At 47.0% G+C, this 23,614-nt stretch overlaps 1 protein-coding gene across 1 annotated transcript in view; it reads left to right on the top strand.

The window, feature by feature from the left end:
* CADM4 (cell adhesion molecule 4) overlaps positions 1-23,614 on the top strand; it is a 135,513-nt gene that overhangs the window by 25,584 nt on the left and 86,315 nt on the right. The window lies entirely within an intron of this gene.

The raw sequence follows: 23,614 nt of genomic DNA, 5'->3' as shown, positions 1-23,614 counted from the left end.
CGCACTTGCTTCTTTCTGTTCCTTTCAAACCCACAGAAGCCTAATTGAGCCTGCCGCAGAAGCCTTTGCCTACACAGCTTGCCTTTTCCCCTCCTCCTCCTCCTCAACTTCCCCACCTCCCATCCCTGAACATTTCTTGTTCCTAAAGCCCCTTAGTCCTCTGCAGTTCTATTAGGGCACTGCACTGTGAAAAAACAAAGGCTTTTCCAGGAAGAGAGGAGATAGTTCTGGTGGTTGTAGAAAACCAGGGATTAGAGCCACTTAGCTTCCTAGGAAGCTGCCTTATACTGAGTCAGACCATTAGTCCATCAAGCTCAGTATCATCTACAGTACTGACTGGCAGCAGCTCTCCAGGATTTCAGGTAGGGGTCTTTCCCAGCCCTACCTGGAGATGCCGGGGGTTGTTCCTGGGACCTTCTGCATGCAGAGTGGGTGCTCTGCTACCGAATTCGGTTTCCATCTTGTGGGGGAGGGACGTGGGGTCCGGTGGTTGGAAAGGCAAAGCCAGGATGTGGTTTGCCCTGTTCTGTTCTTGGGTTTTGAAAGAGAAGTGATGGGGAAGAAACTGGGAGTCAGGAGGACTTTTGATTCTATTTCTGCTTCTTGAGTGGGAAGCATGTCAATTGACTTGAGCTTTTAATGAAGTGTTTGGCAAACTGGTGGGTGAGGAGGAGCAATGACTGCACGTTTGGGAGTGGCAGGTGGTGGTGGGGAGGACAAGGGGGAGGAAAGGGTTTTGTCTGCTTTATTGGGTAATAAGGCTCTATAAAAAGGCTCAGGGTTTTCCCCACTGAATGTTGTGGCCTCATTTAGGATTGTGTTTGATTGATTGATTGATTGAATAAATTAAAATATGTTTATGCCACCTTTAAATAAAACTACCTTCTGAAGATAGTTTTGCAGAGTAAAACCACACAACGGCAAGATATTTATGAAATGCACTTAACTAGAACAAACAGCGTTAAAATAGCATTCAAAATCAAAACCACAATATCAGATTTAAAAGCATGCATGTAGGATATTAAAACCAGCATCAATCAAAAGCACAAACATCCTGGCAAGGCTCATTTAAAAGTAGTCAGGGATCGACAGTCTGGGAGCGTGAGAGGGGAGTGGAGGGTCTCCTGTTGTTGCACCCCTTGCCATCTTATGCCAAAAGAGGTGTGTGTCTCTTGGGAGGTGGTGGCCTGTATAAGAAACGATTACAGAGATTATTAAAAGGGGATTAGAAAACTTTGTGGAGGAGGATAGTGTGAATACAGAGATTGGCTGGAGAATAAAATGCCTGGTTCTTTAAAAATACTGGTGTATCTGGCCAAATGGCCTAGCTTTCCCATTTCAAAGCAACCTGCCTGTTACATTTCAAGCATCCTCCGTTCGCACAGCCTGGAATTCTCCCCTGATAGTTCTGTATACCAGAAGCAGATTGGGAACCTCTCTCTCTCTCCAAGTTCTCACGTTTGACTTCACATTTGACTTCCAGCCCTTCTTGGATTGGTGAAAGGTGCCCATGGCCCTCTGTGTACCTGCTGGGCATGCCGCATCCCAAGGGCAAAACTCTGCTGTTGGGTGGGCCCAAGCCCACGTGGCCATACCTAATTGGAGGATCCCCCTCTCACATCAACCCCCCCCCGATTCGACAGGGTTAAAAATGTGCACTGTTCCATATGAACGTTTATTACCTGCTAAGGCCCATCTGCACTGTATATTTAAAGTAGTATCATACCACTTTAAACACTCACAGCTTTCCCCAAAGAATCCTGGGAGGTATAGTTTGTTAAAGGAGAGTTATTAGGAGACCCCTATTCCCCTCACAGAGCTACAATTTCAAGAGTGGCTTAACAGAGAACTCAGGAAATTGTAGCTCTGTGAGGGGAACAGGGGCCTCCTAATAATTCTCAGCATCCCTAACAAACTACAGTTCCCAGGAGAGAAGCCACAACTGTTTAAAGTGGTATGAAACCACTTTAAATGTATAGTGCAGATGGGGCCTCACGGGCAATCCATGCTTCTCTCAAGGAAGCTTTGAGGTTCCTCTCTAAGCTTCTCTAATGTACCTAATTGAGGGAGTAAACCATTTTGATCCCTTTAATGCTGTCTGCCTGTTTCTACCGCTTCCATCTCTAATCTTAATACAGCTCCTTAATTTGGTTGGACTATAGGAGTTTTTGACAGCCGGAGGATCTTTCCATGCCTGTCAGACTACACTTTCATGCTGCATCCTTTGGCCGAGGTAAAGGGAAGGCAGGCTGAACTTGCTCAGTGGTTACTGGGTAACGTAGCTGATAGTTGCCTTCCACCCTCCCAGGTGGAAAATTAACCAGCAGTATGGCTCTGAATACTGGGCTTGGGCAAGCTGTTGATGGATGTCACTTGGTAGTGCCAGTCTTGGCCAAACTAGATGTGATTGAGGCAGCCGTGTGCGTGCTGCTTTGACTAATGGGGAAGGGCCGTAGCTCAGTGGTAGAGCATGTGCTTTGCGTGCAGAAGATCCCTGTTTCAATCCCTGGCATCTGCAGTTAGGGCTGCCTGAAAAACTGTAATGGTGCTGCAAGTCAGTGTAGACAATACTGAGCTAGATGGACCAGTGATATGACTGGGAATTTATATATTTTATTTATTACATTTTTATCCTACCTTCAGGGAGCTCAAGGTAGTGTCCACAGTTCTTCTCCCCATTTTATCCTCATAACAACCCTGTGAGGTAGGTTAGGCTAGGAGCCTATGACTGGCCCAGTGAGCTTTATGACTGAGTGGGGATTTAAACCCTGGTCAACCTGGTCCTAGTCCAGCACTCTAACCGCACCAGCTCTCAGTGTAAGGTGGCTTCATATGTTGGTTTATCTGCCTGCCTTACAGTGGTGAGTGGTGGCCCCAGTGTCAGTAAGGCAGTGAATACGCTCTGGGTTTTAGTCTCAACATTCAAAGAGCTGTCCAAGGTGCTGTCCTTGGAAGTTTGGACTAAAACCCAGAGCGGATTCACTGCCCTACGGACATCAGAGCCACCAGTCTCCCCTGCTTATAGAGCAGGGGTTGCGTTGGGGGTCTGATTTTTGCAGCATACAGAAATGTGCACATGGGTGCGGGGAGCTGAACCTCTTCCCCTCCCACCACTTATCCATCCCTGCAGGCACATTTCCTACACTTCATTTGTGAACTGGGCAGACGCGTATAAACAAACGGGTTGCTCAATCATATAAGACCGAGGTACTACTTGTGGGAGACAAGGGAGGGTTGGGAGATGTTGACCTGGTGTTTGGCGGGGTGAGGTTGCCCCTACAGGACCAGGTCCGCAGCCTCGGGGTCATTCTTGATTCCAAGCTGTCCATGGAGGCTCAGATTTCGGCCGTGAGCCGGGCAGCTTGGTATCAATTACACCTTATACATAGGCTGCAACCCTACCTCCCTGTTCAACAGCTCCCACTCGTAGTACATGCCCTGGTCACCTCTCGATTGGACTACTGTAATGCGCTCTACGTGGGGTTACCCTTGAAAACGACCTGGAAATTGCAACTTATACAGAATGCAGCGGCGTGCTTACTTGCCAACAGCCACCGCCGTGATCACATTATGCCGGTGTTATTTGATCTACACTGGCTGCCGGTTGTTTTCCGGGCCCGATTCAAGGTGTTGGTATTAGCCTTTAAAACCCTGTACGGTTTCGGCCCAGTTTACCTGAAAGAGCACCTCCACCGCCACCAATTATGCCGCCCGACCAGATCAGCCACGCAAGGCCTTCTCTCAATCCCACCAACCAAAACAGCTAGGTTGGTGGGTACTAGGGAGAGGGCTTTCTCTGTGGTGGCCCCCACTCTCTGGAACTCCCTCCCGTTTGATCTTCGACATGCCCCTTCCCTGGATGTATTCCGCAAGGCCCTGAAGACATGGTTATTTCAACAGGCCTTTGAGATCCTTGGGATGGGTTAATCTCCATGATTTGTCATCTATTATATGCTGTAAATGTAAATGTTTTATAAATGTATTGATGACTGTCCAGTATTTTATTTATTGAGACTAATGTGACTGCATTTGATACTATTGTATTTTATCCCATTTTAATGTACGTTGCCTAGAGTGGCTATCTGCCAGATAGGCGACACACAAATTAAATATTATTATTATTTATTATTATCTAGTTTGGCTTCCAGGTGGTCAGCAGCACAGTGCAGGATACAGCAGGTCTTTGTAGACCCCCTCCCTCGCCTCCCTCCCCGATAATCAAAGAGGTCCTGGGGCACTGTGCACTCCTCCGAGTGCCTGTGTACAGACTCGAGCCAGCCAGATAACAGCTAGCTTCCGAGTGCCCAGTTGGCTTTTTGTAACCATCAATCTTTAATGATCCTTAATCCAGCTGGGTTTCTCCTGGGAAGAATCAGGGAATGTCCCAGCCGTGATCACAGAGAGAGAGAGAGAAGGATCTTCTTTCTTTGCTCAGTGAACTGGGGAGAGGAATGATAGCAGCAAATGGAGTATTTCTGGGCCTCTTTTTAGGCGTTTGTCCCATGGTTTCCTTGCAGCCTCTTCTCTCCTGTCAAGGCTGTCTTTCCTTACACTTCCAGCCCATTGATTTCCCCTTAAATTATTCACTGGCGTTACATAGCAGAGGAGGGATTCCTGTCCTTCTATGCCAACCAGGTGGAATCTCCCTTCTGGGAAAGGAGAGCACAAAGTGGAACTATTTGGGAGGAAGGAAAAAGCAGGAGAAAGATGCAGATTTTCATCCTGTAGTTTTTTTTAAAAAATTCTTCACAGTACTCCTAAAGTTGACATACTATGCTGGTTTTTTCTTAAGTGTTGAACAACAGGGAGCTTGTGAGTGGATTAAGGAGACCCTGGATTCGTGGAATTTATTCAGAGGCTTAATTTTGAGGCAGAATTCATGCCAAGGCTAAGCACCATGGCCTCAGTGCTGGGATTGATGAGTTAATTACAAAAACAAGAGTATTCTCGGAGCTTGTGAAGAGTGCCTTGTTTGTTGTTGTATTAGTATTCTTCTACCCCTTTAGAAAAGTTAGTGCATCTTAGGGTGCGTATAGACATAGATCACTTGAGTGGTGACCCAATGTGGCTCTACGCTCTCCCCCTTTATTTTTTGGCCAGTAATATAACCTTCCTTAGATAATTCTGTTTTGGGGAAGGAGCTCTTTCTGCTTACAGCAGAAGCCAGCTGTGCTGATTGGCTGGCTGCTTTGTGACAATCAGAAAACCACTCCCCTTCTTCCGCCTCACCAGAGGAGAGTTTCAAGTTTTGGGGGAAATGAATTGGCTAAAAGAGAAAAAGAGGGTGGCACAGCATAAATATTTAGCTGGAGAGACATGCCAGGCATTTGACGATAAAGCTAAGCATTGGTGGAAGGGCAAAAATCAGCTCTCTATTCAGAGCCAGGTACATCTGTCAATGGATGAATTGTTGTCGTTGTAGTATCACCTTCCACATATGTGTCTCAAGACGATATACAAAAATATAATAAAAACAGCCAAAGAGCAGTTAAAAACAGCCCCAAAATATAAGTAAGATGATGAATTTAAAACCAATACAAAGTAGACACCCATGGTGGAGACCTGTTCATCTTGCTGGGAAAGCTTGTTGGAACAAAAACATCTTCAGTTGTTTCCAGAAAGTGCAGATAGTGGGCCCCTGTTGTATCTCGACAGCAATGCTGGTCCACAGAACAGGGGCAGTCACAGTGAAAGCCCTGCTCCGTGGAGTGGGCTTCTGCTACCTTTGGAACTTTCAGGAGAAGCTCTCCTGCAGACCACAGTGACCTCCTGGATATATAAGGGATACGGCAGTCTCTCAGGTAACCTGGAATGAAGACACGGGAAGTGGAGCTTGTCAAACAGCAGGCGAAACCCACATCTATCAGCTCCTGTAGGAAGCTATGTCTGTACATCTACTATGCACCTTTCCACATGGCTACCTGTGGTCTCTTGATCAGATGCTGATTAGGAGCCTGTGTAATTAGCTTCACCACAAGTGATCCTGGACCATTCAGCGGGCCTTTCTGTTGCCACTGAGGAGCCATGGCTTGTCCTTGTGCATCTGAGATTAGGGGAAAGGTCAAAGGATGTGGCCACCCAATAGATCTCAGCCCTGGCATTTCTTTTTGTGGGTTACAAAGAAAAAGAGTTGGAATGAGTGCATGTGGCAGACATAATGGACAGACATTAGAATGTTGATTCAATAGTCTGTCTTGTACCCGTGCTGCCCATGTTTCAGGCAGTCTGGCTGCTTTCTTTTTTTAAATCTCTTTTTTCTCTGTGTGTATGTGTGTGTATATTCTCTGGGGAGGTAGGAAACGGGGATTGTGATGATACAGATTCTAGACAATCAGTGCTGGGCACAGCCAGCTTCTAAGGCAAATGTACTGGCTTTCCCTGGACTCGATTCTACAAACTAGAAACAGGATGTTAGACAGCATGGAGTTGTCAGTGAAATATTTGGTTTGAGATTAATCGGTGGACTGGTTTTTGCTCATGCTTGGAAGATGATTGGTGACCATACCGGGATCAGTAAGGAAACTTTTTCTCTTGGTCAGATTAGTAGAGAGCGACCCTGAGGATTTTCTTGCCCCCTCTTGTCATTTTGCAGTTTGGTTTGTCTTGTCTTGTCTGTCTTGCTTTGCTGAATAGAGCAGGCTGTTGTGCTGACTGCAGTTCTAAGATGCACCCGACTCTGCTTGATGTGTGCTGTGGTTTGGATTGAGGCAGATGATCAAGGAAGGGCTGAGCTGAATGATCTGTCCTGCTCACATTATTCCACAGAGTAGGTGCCCTGCCAGAAGGCATCTGCAGTGGTGTTAGCAGCTGCACTTTGCCATTGTTCTTGTCTAGGGGAACAGTTTTGCTCTCCTCCCCAGTACACAAATGCCACTCTCCAATATAGAATCATTTTTGGGGTGGTGGTAGAGTGTATTTAAGGAGCTCAAGGTCGTCTATCCATTGCAGAGCTCTCCTGAGACAGCAGAGCAGGTGTGGGGAACCTTTGGCCCTCCAGATGATTGCTGGTCTAAAACTCCTGTCGTTCCTGGCCATTGACCATGCTTGCTAGGGCTGATGGGAGCTGTAGTTCAACAACTTCTGGAGGGCTTGCAAGCTTCAAGAGGGATATATTTGCACTTTGGATTTAACTGGCCTAATTGTCCTCCCCTTTTCCCAGGGAATGCTGGAAATTGTAATTATATGAAGCGGTTAGGAAAGAAAGTTAGGGATTGCTGAGAGAGCCCCTCAGCAAACTATAATTCCCAGGGTTCTTTGGAAGAAGCCATGAACAGTTTAAAGTGATTAACTCCCCCCCCCAGCCTGACATTTCCATGTGTCCAGTTGTAGCTGCATGCACAGAATTGTGCATATCTTTCTGTCCACACCCAAACCGTTGCTCCTCCAGTTGCTCTCTGATGTTGACAGGTTTGCCCTCCCTATTACCTGTGGTGCACAGTCTTCCTTTCTCTCAAGCAAAAACAAGTTTGAAACAAAACAAAAGTAGCGTGCTGATTTCGGTAACATTTAAAAATACACATACAAACACACATACACAGACTGTCAGGATCAAGGATGTGTGAGGGTGGTCTGAGCCAAACGGTGAAAGCCTTTGCATAGTGTTACGGCCAGTGGTGCCTGCCGGCTCCATGTCAGTGAGGCAGTGGAATGTGCTCTGGGTTTCAGTCTGAACTTTCAAGGAACTGAAGCACCTTGGACAGCTGCTTGGAAGTTCGGACTAAAACCCAGAGCGGATTCCACTGCTCCACTGACATGGAGCTGCCAGCTGCCGCTGGTTGTGGCTATTATGGCTTTCTGGAAAATCTCACACAAAGCTGTAAGCCTGTGTTCCAGATGTATCCTTTTCACTGTAATTGTTTGCACAATGTAAAAACAAAAAGGGAAAAGGTTCTGGATAGTTCCTACCAAAAATGTGAAATTTTATGCATTGGGCTTATTTTACATTCCACACAGATATGGGTAGAGGTTTTTGGTTTTAGAGTTTTTTTGGCTTCTGTCTTTTAATTCCTGTCAGAATGCAGAGTTAAATTTTACATGACTTTCTCTGTAGTCATGAGGACTAGGAGAACTTTGTGCATTAACTGCGTGTCAGAGCTAGGCCTTGTACCTCCCATGCTTTAACCCTCACATTTAAATATGAGCAACAGCTTGAGTGACAAAAGCCTTAGTCTCACTCTGCCAAGCCTTAGCCCTGTTTGTGTGTGTTTCAGCCCAAATTCTGCGGATTTGTATTGAAGATTGAATTGTTCTAGGTAATCGATACCCCTTCCAGCTGGAATCCTATTCCCATTTACCTAGAAATAAGTACTACTGAACTCAACAGGGCTTACTTCTGAGTAGAAAAGCATAGGACTGCGCTATTAAGTAGGGATGGAAAGATCTGCCATTTTCAGTTCTCTCCGTTCCTCATTTTTCTAGTCTTAAATTCAGTTCTCCCCATTTCTGCAGCAATTCATGTTTTTTTTTAAAAAAAAACTCATGAAAATTCTCCAGCATATTGGTGGAAAGTTTTCCTAATAAACACATTTTTGTAGGCAGTTTTGACTAATGTACATGTTTGCAGGCCATTTCTCATCATATAAAGCATTTTTGTGTTGTTTTCACTTTCATATTCATTATTTATGTTCACTTTCCCTAACATGCATTTTTGTAAACATTGGTTGGTTGGTGAACTGCATTGCAAAATTCAGATAAGTGTGAAGGACATGAAAGTTTGAAGGACAGACATGTTTCGGTTCTCACATTGATTCAGAAAGTGCAAATTTGATAAAATTACAATTTATGGCGACCCTGTGAATCAGTGACCTCCAACAGCATCTGTCGTGAACCACCCTGTTCAGATCTTGTAAGTTCAGGTCTGTGGCTTCCTTTATGGAATCAATCCATCTCTTGTTTGGCCTTCCTCTTTTTCTACTCTCTTCTGTTTTTCTCACCATTATTGTCTTTTCTAGTGACTCATCTCATTATGTGTCCAAAGTATGATAATCTCAGTTTCATCATTTTAGCTTCTAGTGATAGTTCTGGTTTAATTTGTTCTAACATGCAATTATTTGTGTTTTTTGCAGTCCAGATAGAGCGGCCTGGAGAGCCACATCCCCCCCCCCCCGGCTTAGATGTAGGCAGTCCAAGTTCAACTCTCTTCTTGGCTGAGCAGTCTTGGCCCAATCTCTCTCTCTCTGTCTCTCTCTCTCTCTCTCTCTCTCTCTCCAGCTTATTTCTCAGGGTTGTCTCAAAGATAAAGTAAGGCCACGAACACTGCTTTGAGCTTCTTGGAGGAAGAATGGGTTATAATTTATTACTTATTTGAAGCATTTTTACTCCACTGTTGAGTGGGAAAAGGCTCCCAGGGCGGCTTATCAAGATCAATGATAAGACAGTCCATGCCCTCGGGCTTCCAGTTTTAAAAGGCAGGACACAAAAGGAAAAAGGATTGGGAGGCAGGGAATAAAATTAAATTATTTGGATGCTTTTAGAGGTTAGTCTGTCAGCTGGGGGATAGGAACAGGGGTCCAGGAAGGAAGGGGGAGGAGAGGGAGAAATCTTGGTTTGTCCATGGGTGTGCATTCCTTGACGTTTGTGGCCTGCCCTCAATTTACTGTTTCAGAACTGCACTTTTCTCCCTTTTGGGGACCCAAAGCAGAGGTGACGTGACATAGCTGTGATTAGATGTCCTGACATTTTTGCTTTTAAGAAGCAGCAAAGGGCTCTAGTTTTGACTGGAACAGTGGGACTGGGGGAGGGAATATTAACTCCTTCCCTCTACAACTGTTCTAAATCTTCCCACACCAGCTATTTTTCCTGTGGCACTTGAATTCTTTTCTTGCTAATAACAGCTCCAAGGTGGGTGGATTTTTCAGTGGGGAAGCAGCATGGGACGTCCAGTTACGGATCTGCCGAGTGGTTTCTGTCCTAACACTTTGGGGTTTTGCAAATGGAAGGTCTTTTGGGTAATTGGAGATCTGCCAATAGGATTGCCACATTTCCCTGCAGAAATTCTGTGTCTTAAAGCAGCTATATGGCAGGCAGAAGTTCAACTGGTTAAGCTTCCCCAGCATACCGATGACTGCTTTGAATCTAGCCATGGTGTGCTTGTTGTGTTGTGCTGTCGTTTTTAGTTTTGTAGCTGTTTTAACTATTGTGTGGAAAGAATAGTATTTTTATTACACTGTGCAGCATGCCCTGAGCTCCTTTGTGAGGAAGGGCAGCATCAAAGCACAACAGCAACATCATCTACTACAACAACAGTAATAATATCACCTGCCAGTCAGCAGTCACATCCGCAACCTCACCATCCATGTGAAGCACATTCCAAGCACATGACTTCCCACAAAGAATCCTGGGAATTGTAGTTTACCCCTCAAGGAGCTACCATTTCCAGCACCCTTAGCAAACAGTTTCCAGAAGTCTTTTTTGGGGGGCGGGTAGGGGGGAAGCCATGTGTTTTAAATGCGCATCAGATGTATGGTGTGGATATGACCAGCTTTTGAAAGCACAGAGTTTCTGTCAGGGAGAAAAAAGTCAGCGCAGGGTCAGACAGGAGATGGAGAGTCCAGTCCTTCAACATCCTGGCTGCATTTTCCTTTTCTCTCACTTTCTACTCTGCCTGTGAGCAGACTGTTCTTCTGAGCAGCAGCAGGTGAGAGAGCTGGAAAGAGGAGAGCGATTGCTGGCCTCCTGGGGTGAGCAAGCTTAGCAGGGAGAAATCCTGGTTGGTCCCAGGCCCTGCCTCTGTTGGCCTGTGGATCTGATCTGGCAAGACCGTGAGGAATTGGGATCCCATGAGGAATTGGGATCCCAGCGGGCAACCTGATGAGAAGGAAGGCCGGACTGCTGCCAGAGGCAAGTGAGCGTAATTCATTCCTGTTTGTCAGGATTTAATGAAACTCTTTCTCTCCCCGGAGATGTGGGCGTGCTGAGAAGCTGGGATTAGCTCTGCTGTCGGCCAGCAGGAGGGGAAAAGAGAGGGGAAAGCCCTTAGCCAGGCTTCACCTATACCTCCCTAGCGAGGAGAGGTGTGTGTGTCCTCCTGCATAGGGCAGAATCGCTACTGCTTTGTGACTATCATGTGCGAGGAATCCCTTTGCTAGTTTCATCCAGTCTGGAAGGGAACAACAGGGGCAGGTCTAGTTAGAAAAACGGTTGGTCCTCATTCTGTCGGAAGTGGAAATGGGAGCAGAAATTGCCACAATTCACATGTGCATCCGAGGTCAGAAACAGAAATCATGCAAGCGTCCATCAATAAATAATTGCCTTCTTTTTCAATGTTTTTGACATTACCCCTCCATTGAAATAGAATCGTCAGTCAGTCAGCCAGCACCATCCAATTGATGTATACAATCCAGTCACAAAAACAGGTGGGCTGCAGAAAGGTGGCAGATTAAATAGCTCCAGACATGTTACTAGAGAAGGGAATGCATGTGGACGCGCACGGACACAAACACACAGATTGTTTCCTGGAGTTCCTACTCAGTTTGTCCTGGTGTAAAAATTCACAGGAACCTAGGAAGCTGCCTTATTTATTATTATTTATTAGATTCATATCCCGCCCTTCCTCCGAGTAGGAGCCCAGGGCGGCCAAGTCAGATTATTGATCCATCTAGTTCAGTATTGTTGGACTACAGCTCCCATCATCCCTGACCATTGGGCATGCAGGTTGGTGCTGATGGGAGTCCATCAACGTATGGAGGGCTGCAGATGATCGATCCCTGATCTACATAAGCTGGCAATGGCTGTCCGGGGTTCCAGGTTGGACTCTTTCCCAACAATACCTGAAGATGCCTGAGACTGAATCTGCCACTTCTTTCATGTAAAGTGTGAACTGCCACTGAACGACTGCTCTTTCCCTTCCTGGTCCCTGTCACGGTGATTAATCCATGCCGTGTGCAACCAGAATGTAGTGAACAGTTATCGATGTGTATCTCTGCTTGGGAGCCTTCAACTTCTGCGAGGGGCTGACAGTGTGTGAGCGGGTCCGAAGTGAATTGATCCCCAACTACCCATGAGTGGGCCCTGGATTAAAAATGGGCATTGCAAAAGGGGGTTGCAATTGCAAGGCTGGATCATGAACTGTGGCTGGACTCTTTGCCAGCCAGCCAGCGTGCTGCAGGCTTCCCCGGACACATGGAAACCACTTGCTGGCTTCCTCGAGAGGTCTCAATTGCATGTTTTAATGAAATAATCCTTGGGCTGATGCCCAGCTGGTTGTGTATGCCACCCCTTCCACCTGTGCACTTCCTCACTTTGTGATGAGGCTGTTCCTTCCCTTCCCATGTCTCATCATTCCTCCCCCTTCCCCCTGTCCCCCACATTGATTGGCAGGAAGCCCCGAGGCTTGCTCCTCACATCCCTTGGCTCCCTCTCCCCTTTGCACTCAGAAATGAATTAAACCCTTGGAAGGAGGCCTTAATAGATCTCTGCTATTGGTACCAGCTGCCAGGGAGAAGATCGGCCCAGAGTCCAGACGCATGACAGGACAACGGCTGTCTTATCTCCCAGCAGGCGGAGCAAGCGGGCAACTCTCGCAGACCCTTTTCTCAGTTGGCACCAAGACGTGGCTTGGTTGTGGAGTGGGGTATTGGGGTATCCCGCTGCCCACTTTAGAGCTGAGGTGCTGCTACCTCTGGGGATAGCCCCACTGTTTCTGTAGCAAGGGGGAGGGAGCCTAAGGCCGCTCCAGCTGGGGTTTGACCCCAGGTCCTGTTGTTCCTGTCCACTGGCCATGCTGGTTAGGACTGATGGGGGTTGGAGTCAGCAACATCTGCAGGGGCCACAGGTTCCCTATCCCTGGTTCTGTGCTGCGTTCCGTTACCCCAAGTGGGCACCCTCTCTGAGTTGATGCTTATAGGGTAAAGGGAAGAGGTGCTAGTAATTCCACATAGATCCATAATGAAAAGGGTAAGATCTTGCACATGGGGCAGGTCGTTGCTCCATCCAGGGTCGCCAGCTTTTTCATGTCAAGAAGCTTTGTGCCTTCCAAACAGTTGTGTTGATGTTCTGGGATCTCCTAGATGCAGCTTTCCTCTGCGTAGGGAAAGCTTTACATGTTGAATTTCAGCCTGTCACGAACCTGTTAAAGAAAGATAGCCTTCCTGACTACTGTGCATTGGGGGGGTGGGCAGGAGGAGCAGAGGGATGGCATTTTTGTAACTGTTCCCAGAGGCAGCAGGCAAACCCTTTTAGAAATAGGAAACACAGTGCGTGGGGAGGGTTTGGACAGAGGGCCTGCCAAGCACACCCCACGGGGAGCTGCCCTCCCCTCACAGCCTTTGAAGTGACCATTAGCAAAGGTGGGAGAAGGGGCTGCAGAGTGCCGAGAGTGAGGGGGCTCTGGCTGGTGCGAGGGGTGCTGGGTTTGTGGGTGCGCACAATGGCTCATTCTCCACTCCCTGGCTGGGATAAGGGGGCCCCTGTGCAGCGACTGTGCAGGCACACAGAGCCGCCTCTCAGCCTTTTGTTCCCAGCCTGGAGGCCTGTTTGTTTTCCCTTTCTCCCTCCACCAAGACCGGCTGCCTCTTTGCAGCCAGATGAGCCAGGAGCTGTCATCTCCTCCTGGCACCGGATGAATGGGGAGGGGCTCACGAAACAGCCCAGCAGGGCTAGCAGGGAAGGGTTGCCTTCAAGAGTATTAGTATTAGTGTTGTTGTTGTTATTATTATTTGCATCAAGGAAGGGGGGCTTTTGTAAATGGTTAGGTGCTGTGGCAGTTCAAAAATGAACTTCAGAGGCGGTGTATGTGAGTACTGGTGATTTGGGGAGGGGGACAACACTTGCAGAACTGGAGGGAGGGCTGCTGCTTGTAGGCTTTCACGAGGCATATGCCTGGCCGCTCTTTGGAGCAGGATCCTGGAATAGATGGATTCTTGATCCGATTCAGCACGCCTGCTCTTGTGAGGCACAGAGAGGCTGGGAGAGAGAACAGTGTTATACAACAGCACAGTGTTATACAAATCTGTGGTGCGGCCATTGGCCACATTTGGAATACTGTGTACAATTCTGGTTTATTTATTTATTTATTTTTATTTATTTGTTTATTGAAAAAGTTTATATCCTGCTTCAGTTCCAAGGAATTCTAAGCGGCAAACAATAGCATAATAAAACAACATAGTACAGTATAACATACCAAACAAGTTATAAAACATTATAAGAAATATACAGTATATCACACATTACAATTCAAAAGCTAACCGAAATAAAAAGGTCTTAACATGGCGACGGAAGCTAAACAGAGAAGGGGAAGAACGAATTTCCTGCGGAAGAGCATTCCAAAGAGTTGGTGCCCCCACTGAGAGCAATTTATTCCTAATGCCCGTCTGGTGAATTTGGGAAAAGGAGGGAATATTAAGACCAGTGTCTAAAGAAGATCTTAAAGGACGGGCCGGTTCATAAAATGACAAACGATTTGATAGATAACTAGGACCTGAGCCCGATAGAGCTTTAAACGTTAAAACCAGGATTTTAAACTGAACTCGATAGGAGATTGGAAGCCAGTGTAGTTGTTTTAAAAGCGGAGTAGTGTGAGCTCGGACGTCCGCCCCAGTTAGCATCCTAACAGCTGCTCTCTGAACCAATTTCAATTGGCGGAGTATTCTAAGGGGAAGGCCTAAATAAAGTGAGTTACAATAATCTAGTTTAGACGTGACCAAGGCATGGGTAACCATGGTCAAGTCAGAAAACTCCAAAAAAGGACGCAATTGGCGAACTAGCTTCAGGCGGGCGAAAGCGCTTCTAGAGATTGCAAGAACATGAGCCTCTAGAGTCAAGGCCGAGTCTAGGAGAACACCGAGACTACGGACTTGAGTCTTTAAAGGGAGTACAACTCCGTCTAATATCGGAACATTCCCTGTTTCCAACTCAGTTTGATGTCCAACCATGGTTGCCTCACCTCAAAAAGGATTTTGTAGGGCTGGAAAAGGTTCAGAAAGGGACAACCAGCACGATCAGGAGGATGGAACAACTCCCCTTTGAGGAAAGGCTGGAGCATTTTAGGTTTTTTAATTAAGAGAAAAGGCAAGTAAGAGGTGACATGATAGAAGTGTAAAGAATTATGCATGGTATGGAGGAAGTGCATAGAGAAAAGTTTTTCTCCCTCTCATAAGACTAGAAGTGATGGACGTCCTACGAAGCTGAATGCTGCAAGATTTGGGACAGGCAAAAGGAAGTCCTTCTTCACGCAGTGCCTAGTTAAGCTATGGAATTCACTCCCACAAGAGGCAGTGATGGCCACCAACCTGAATGGCTTTAAAAGACTTACACAGATTCATGGAGGATTAGGCTATCAGTGGCTACTAGCCATGAAGGCTCTGCTCTGCTTCTATAGTCAGAGGAGATACACTTCCAAATACCAGTGGCTGGAAACTTCAGGAATGGGGAGTGCTCAGGCCCTGCTTGTGGGCTTTCCGTGGGCATCTGGCTGGTCACTATGAGCATAGGATGCTGGACTAGAGAGGCCACTGGTGTGATCTAGAGCAGGCTCTTTTTATGTTCTCAATGGAAATCCCTGTTCCAGGGGCCCTGAATATAGGAGGCTTCCTGAGTTGGGGACAGTTCTTCAGAGAAGGTGATGCTCCCTCTTGGCTAGGGTCTTCTTCAGATCTCGCAGCTGGATGTTGGGGTGTGGTGAGAGGTCCAGAAATGGCAGTGCAGGGACATTTATTGGAAGGATGTAGGAGGGGGAAGGTAGGACCTTCTCTCCAGGGTTCTTCTCTTGGACACTGGAAACCCAATCTGGCCTTGCTTAGCCATCTCTGTGTATTATGTGCATACATGAGGTCCAGTTAGATGCTTACTGCAACAGGATTCATGGCAAGATGGTTAACTGTTTGCCACACATCCAGAATTGCTGTTCAGTGCCCAGTAAATCCTAACCCTCCCCAGACAGTGTGCTGAGTGGTAAATCTGCATGAATAGTGAAGCAATCCAACAACTGTTTCACCTCCAAATCATGCTTGCAAGGTCCTCCCAACCTTCATGTTGGCATCATTTGCAGTGTTTTTTTTTCCTGTGGCTCATCAGCACCAAGCTCTTGGCAGAAAATGCCCAAGCTATCATGCCCTGGGTTACCATATGACCACGAGGGCTAGGAACCTGGTTGTTGCTTTAAAGCGGAGCATCGGCATTCTGAAGGAAGCCAGCATGTTCTGTGTCAGTTTGTTGCAGCATATTGCTGCAACAGACTAACATGGCTGCCTGTCTGGAAGCATATTCTGTGTTAGACAGCATATCCTGTCATTATAATATCTGTGAAGATGCACAGAATCTGTGCCAGCACTGGGGGAAGATTACTGATGCCATGATGCACGTGCTTGGCAGCAGTACTGGCTCATTCCAAGTGCCCCAGCTTGGCCTTGATAAGAAGCATCTTCGCTAGGCCTTTTTTAATTCCATCCCCATCCTTCTTCAGACCAACCGCATCTTCCTTTCCCCTGCCAGAATCGGGAGAAGAAGAAAAGAAGCCCAGTGGCTTATTCATCAATTCCCTATGTTTACCTGAAGTTCCAACAATAAAGAACCTCTTTTTAGCCTAGGAGGCTGTAAAATGCTGATATCTCCAGATGGAGCGAGTGACATTGTTAAAATATAGGAGGCACTTAAATTTCACAGAGGGGAAAATTAAAAAAAAAGTCTCCTTTTTCCCCATTATGGAATTGCAGAGAGTGGAAGAGATGCTAGCTTCCTGTAGGAGCCTCGGCTCCTCTGCCAACCGCTGGGGGCCAGGCTCTTGAGGGGAGGGAGCCACTCTGGCTTGAGGTGGGGGTGAAGAATTCAACCTCAGCCTTGCAGGTTAGTGCAGTGGGGAGGGGGGAAGGCAGCAAGAGTCCTAGATCTTGCTAAAGGATCACTTTTTCAGATGTGCCTTTCCTGATCCGTCCTTGGAGATGGAGTCAGGTGGTGGGGTTGGGGTGCCACTGAGGGTGGCCAAAAAGGCGCGTCTGACCCATGGAGCACAATCGACCTGGAAGCTACCTGAGGAAAGTCCCATTGACATGAGCAGGAGCTGAGCCACTTTTGTAGGGCTTGTGTAAGAAGACTGGTTGGTGGTCCTCTGTTTAGCGAGGTGGGGTGCTGTGCCAGAGGTCCTGGTGGCAGAGTGGTCTGGTGCTTCTGGCATCAAACTAAATGTGGATATTTTGAATGGTGATGTTTTCCCAGGCCTAAAGGGCTTGTGCCATAGGGATGAGTGGTTTTGTCATCTGTGTCACCCCAGTATGTATGTGGGCCAGCTCTACTGTTAGGTAGAGTAAGGCAGCCATCCCATGCTGCAGATGCCATTCCTTCTGAGCCCCCCTCCTGGCATTTTCCCTCAGTTGCAGGACAGAGCTGTGTCGTGTCATGGGGCCTGCGGTGTGCTCCCTAAGCTAGCTTGCTGCCCTCGGGCATGGTGGAACATGTCTCCTAAGATTCAACAGCCAGTCTGAATCGCTTCAGTGCATGGAATGAGGGTGCCATTTTGTCCTTTGCATCTGGCTGCAAAATGTCTTGGGCCAGCCTTGTATGCATGCCACACATTTTCCTACACTGGAGGGAGGGGGATACTGTTGGGAGTTAAGCACCAATGCTTGCAACGAGTAGCCCAAACGGGGAGGGGGAGATAGACAGAAAGGCAATCTCTTAATTCCTTACTGATTCCTCTTTCAAAAGTAACCACTTTTTTTGTTTATTTTTCTCAGGCTTTACTTCCTCCTTTTTCTAGTCAGTCAGAGATAGTGCCTTTGAGTGCAAGCCTCATGGCCTTACAGTGACCACATGTATGCCTGTAGTCAGAATGACTTTTTCCCCAGTAGTAATAAATGTTTAGATTCTTTATTCTTTAAACCACCAGTCTTACCAGATTATACATTTCTGTACTCCTCTGCAATAGATAATAAACTCCACTAGATCCTAGGATGACTTTCCCCTCCCACTTACTCCCCTGTGCAATGGGCACTGAGTGTTAGAGCTAGCATGGGGCAGTGGTTAGAAAGTGCAGACTAAAACCTGGAGCAGATTCCATGGACCCACTGACATGGAGCCTCCAACCGCCACTGCACGTGGGCTGGAGAAAATGGTTTAGAGCAGCGTTACCCAACCTTTTTCGACCCAACGCCCCTTTGCAAAATCTTTTTGTGCCCAACGCCCCCCCCTCAGATTAAGTATATGCCAATGCAGATATAGGAGTTGTTTCTTATTCACAAATCCTAAAAACATAAGCAAAAACTAATTAAGTCCACACAGTATGAACCAATAGAATACACTGTGTTACTTAACAACAAACTCATTCAGTTTACCGGCATTGTTTCGTTAAACAAGTTCATTTAAACATCACAGAAACAACAGGTAGCGAGTGTGTCCCATTCCTGAAGAAAACCAGCGAATAACTGACTGTCTGCATCACCCGTTTGCACACGGCACTCATCCGTTGGAAGAATGCGCCCTCCACCAATACACCCAGCTTATCAAACACTCTCTCGTGATTGGTTCCAACATCCCTCAAGACAGCATCGGAACATTACCTAGTGCGGGGGCATGGCTAATATCCCCATTCCTCGATATGACACTGGCCGCTATTCAGAATTTCTTTACTAAAGAGCACACACTATTTATAGTGTTACTTCCATGAATTCAGACTATTAAATACATTCTAACTGGGGACAAAACAGTTTAAAAATTAATGATTTGTGTATTAAATAAAATTAAACTTAAATACTTCAACTGCCGCATCAGACCGCCAAATGTCAACACCCCCCTAATGAACCCAAACTCCCCCCTAAAGTTTGTAGTCACACCAACGCCCCCCTGAGAGGCTGTAATGCCCCCTAGGGGGGCGCTACTGCCCACGGGAATCGCTGGTTTAGAGGCTTGATCTATCAGAATACTGGGAGCTAGCATTCCTGGTTTATTCTTATGCAGCGGAAGCAGTGAGCTCTCTGGAGCAAAGCAGCCACTCAGCCTATCCTTGCCTCTCTCTGCCTAGGACTCCTCCCCGTGGCCAATTTATTTCCATATTTGTGTGTGTGTGAAATAACATAAGGTTTGGAGGGCTCAGGTCACTTAAAGTTTGATGGGCACAGTTGTTGTGTGCATTTTTTTTCTTCCAAAAAACAAAATACCATTCTTCATCCAAGCAAACCCAACTGGTGTGTGCCAAGAACCTTTTGCATGGTTTTTGACTAGTCAGGGGAAGGAGCCAGGAGGTGTGCAGGGCACCCAAGTCCAGCTTTTGGGAATTGTACACAGCCACCCCTCCACCCCCCCCCCCAGCACCTGAGATTTCATCAGGCCGTTGCCTGCCCTGCTTTCAAGCATGTCTTCTCAGGGAAGTTGCTTTTGCTTTGAAAATGACTAACTGTGATTCCCAGCAAGCGGAATTATGCCACCGAGAGTACGTTCTGTACTTTTTCTTCCTTGGAATTCTGCAGAATCGCAGCATAGAAGCCGCCCTGTTTGTAGGTCAAAACCGGCATAAGCAGGGAGCTTCCAATGATAGTTGTTAGAGACTTAGAGGGCCAGATCCAGGATATAGGGGATGATAAGGGGTGGAACTTGAGGTGTGTAAGAGAGATGGAGAGAACCAGCCTTCTAGATGGTGAGGAAAGGAGAAGGTTAGGCCCATGATGGAACTGAGTGCAGAGTTCCATAATTGGAGTGAGCCTGCCCTGGGGATGGGGTGGGGGTGAGCCCTCAGAGAAATGGGTTTTTCAGGTGAATCATGTCTCCATCCTGGGCATATATTTTTTCTCTCCCTCCCCCTCCTCCAGTGCTGCACCAGCAAAACTCCTCAGCTCTTCTCCCTGCAAAGCAATGCCCATCTCAGCTGCAGCCAGAGATAAGGTGGGGGGAATTAATCCAAGCTGTGTGAGAGGATGCAGCACTGTGATCGAGTAACTGCTTCCCTCGGGATACTCCAGCAGGTTAATCCCTTATCGCAGCCTCTGCAGGTTGGATCTTCCCACTGGCTGCTAATGATACCTGGGGGCGGGCTCTCTTTGGTGTTTAAAGTCTTTCTGAAAATGTCTTGGAAGAGGCGCTTGGGCCATCCCTGTTCACCCCAAGGATGAAGAGAGCAGGGGCTGGTTGCGGAAGCCCCGAAGGGCTAGTTTTGCTAGAGGCGTGCGGGTTGAGGTTGAGAGAAGGATGCCTGTGTTATGTTTAACAAACGCCAACCCTGCATACAACTGGAGGTAGAAGAGATCAACTTGGATTGAGGAATTTTATTCAGCAGGGTTGTGTCAAGTTTCTGTCCCTAAAGTCCTTCTCCTTGGAGGGAAAAGGACCAAAGGAGTTGTAGAAGGATGTTAGAGAGTAACATAAAAGGTTAATATGTATATATTATTAATAATAAATAAATTAGGAACCTAAAGGAAGGGGATGAGAGAAGAAAACCATAATGGGGGGGAAAAGTGACCAGGGAGGATGGATGAAAGAAACTGGCAGATTGTCGGTGTGCATGTGTGTGTGGGGGGGGAGGTACACGTTAAGTGTGAAAAGGAAATGGGAGAAGAAATTCCAGGAGATGGGTAAAAACACTTCTGAAAGGTATGTGGGGATGGGAAGGGACAAATACAAAATGTCTTTTCCACAAAGCTTCTGGATAAGCCCAAAATGTGGAGGCTGAGTCACAATACCTCCAGAGCAAATAGATGCCTGCACTTCGCATGGGGAAAGCTGAGCTCTGAAACTCTTTACACAAGGAAAATGCTGGGGCAGAGAATTTAGCAATTCCTAAAGGTTGGTGGATTAGATGGCGGTAGAAAATGATGTCAGTAATTGGCAGCTGATTATGCCAAACTCCATTGCCCACCATTTTGTGACTGGTGGGTCTCAACAGTTTCAGTTGTCTCAAGTGGGACCTAGGAGTAGAAAGTCCAAGCACCCCTTTCTTAGGGTATGTCTGCCTTCCTCAGCCACATATTTTGCATTTGGTTCTGGTTGGCGGTTCTAGTAAGTAAGAAAGCAAATTAATTCCTGAAACCTTAAGTCTTCTCACCCTACTGTAGAGAGCCGTCATCTTGCCACAAAGACGTTCCTAGGGCAGAGCTTGTGATGAAGTCTAAATATCTCATGTTGATTTTTTTTCTTCACAAAACACATAGGCCCAATCTATGCTTTCTAGTTACAGCAGTCATCATGCCACTTTAAATCGTCATGGCTTCCCCAAAAGAATTCTGGGAGCTGTAGTTTGTTAAAGATGCTGAGAGTTGTTAGGAGACTCCTAATCACCTCACAGAACTACAATTCCCAGAGTGGGTTAATAATAATAATAATAAAAATAAAATTTTGTTAGTCGCCTGTCTGGCCGAATTAACGGCCACTCTAGGCGATGTACATTTCCAATAAAATACAATATAAAACCACTAAAAACATACTCAACCATTAAAAACACCACTCTTTCAAGTGGTCAGCAACATAAAAAACCTAACCCTCCCCAGAAGTGCCATAGGCCTGTCTGAACAGCCAGGTTTTTAAGGCTTGGTGAAAGCCTATCAAGGAGGGGGCATGGCAGCAATCGAAAGGAAGGGAGTTCCAGAGGGTGGGAGCCACAATTGAAAATGCCCTCTCTCTGGTTCGCACCAGCCTAGCTTTTTCAGCTGGGGGAATCGAGAGAAGGTCTTGTGTGGCTGATCTAGTTAGGCGGCCTAATTGGTGATGCTAGAGGCGCTCCTTAATATAAACTGGGCTGAAACCATATAGGGCTTTAAAGGTCAGTACCAGCACCTTGAATTGGGCCCGGTAAACAACTGGTAACCAGTGTAGATCTATTAACACTAGTGTGATGTGATCACGGCGACGACAGTTCCCAATTAAACGAGCCGCCGCATTCTGTATCAGCTGTAATTTCCGGATCGTCTTCAAGGGCAGCCCCACATAGAGCGCATTACAGTAGTCTAAGCGAGAGGAGACCAGGGCATGTACCACTCGTGGGAGCAGGTGGACAGGAAGGTAGGGCCGCAGCTTCCGTATCGGATGAAGTTGATACCAAGCTGCCTGGCTCACTGCCAAAACCTGGGCCTCCATGGACAGTTGGGAGTCGAGAATGACCCCGAGGCTGCGGACCTGGTCTTTCAGGGGTAATTTTACTCCATTAAGTACCAGGTCTATATCTCCCAACTTATTCTTACCTCCGACGAGCAATACCTCGGTCTTATCAGGGTTTAGTTTCAGCCTATTCCTTCCCATCCATTCACTAACGGATTCCAGGCACTTGGACATGGTATCTACAGCCAACCTTGGTGAGGACTTAAAACGAGAGATAGAGCTGAGTGTCATCCGCATATTGGTGAGACTGCAGCCCAAATCTCCTGATGATGGCCCCCTGCGGTTTTACATAGATGTTGAATAGCATGGGGGAGAGGATAGAACCCTGTGGCACTCCACAATTGAGAGGCCAAGGGTCTGAAACCTCATCCCCCAAAGCCACCCGTTGGTGCCTGTCAGAAAGATAGGAACGAAGCCACCGTAAAACGGTGCCCCCTATTCCTAATCCTTCCAGGCGATCTAAAAGGATACTGTGGTCAACAGTATCGAAAGCCACTGAGAGGTCCAGGAGGACGAGGAGGGTATGTTCTCCCCTATCCAACCTCCTCCTCATATCATCCACCAGGGCGACCAAGGCTGTTTCAGTTCCAATCCATTCCTCTCCCCAGGGAATTCTGGAAATTGTTGCTCTGTGAAGGAAATAAGGGTCTCTCTCCGCACTCTTTATACGAATATATAAAGTGGAATAGAACTGATTTAAATAAATAAACCAAGAGCTGCCACCAACCCTGCTTTGCTTGTGAACCTCTCAGCGGCATCTGGCTATTCACTGCTGGAAACAGAATGCTAGGCTAGGGAGACCATGGTCTGATGCAGCAAAGCAGTTCTTGCATTTAGCATTGTGTATTTCTTGCCTTGTAACAGATGGCCACATAGCATGCTGCCAAATCTGCCTTTTTCACTTTCTTGACATCAGGCATTTCCATCCTTTTCCATGGTAGAAGGACCCATGTAGTGGCTAGGACTTGTTTTCCAAACAGAGAAGTGCCAGGCTGTCACAGCCCCTGGGCTGGGCTGGAGTCTAGTCTACTGCTATCTGCATAGCGGCCAAGGAGGGGCAGGGAAAGGTGGGTGTGTACTCTGCATTTGCTCTAACAATGTGCACGCATAAAAGTCCAGCATGCGGAACAGGTTTTCTTCCTGTTGCTGGATAGGAAGTTTTGGGGCATGTGCAGAACATAACCAACCCTTCAATCGGGCTGCAGAGGAGATGGAATGAAGTAAAGCAGGCCTGTTTTTTCACCTTTGCTAGCCTGTGGGTCTCCCCACTTGTCACCCAGCAGCACCCTTTCTGTTAGGCTTCCAGAAGTGTTTTCATCCCAGCTGGCCGTTATAAGAACTGCAGCTTTAAGAACTGGTCTCTGAGCTTTCTTTCCCTCTTCCCTCCCCACCCCTTTTTTCCTATTGTGTCATAAGTTTTACATTGCAAGCCTGAGGACAGGGGTCTTTTTACTATTGATTTTTGTAAGCTCCTCTAGGAGCCTTTCCCCGCCCCCCTGAAAGGAGTGGGTAAAAATGATTTATTTCAAACCACTCATGCAAAGGAGTCAGAGTTTGCAAGAGCCGCCACTCAACTGAGCCTTTGCCCATCCAGTTTGATTTC

The sequence above is a fragment of the Rhineura floridana genome, chromosome 15, assembly GCF_030035675.1.
Source record: "Rhineura floridana isolate rRhiFlo1 chromosome 15, rRhiFlo1.hap2, whole genome shotgun sequence".
Classification (NCBI taxonomy): domain Eukaryota; kingdom Metazoa; phylum Chordata; class Lepidosauria; order Squamata; family Rhineuridae; genus Rhineura; species Rhineura floridana.
The sequence above is the reverse complement of the archived record's forward strand: the minus strand, read 5'-3'. Positions and strand labels throughout refer to the sequence as shown.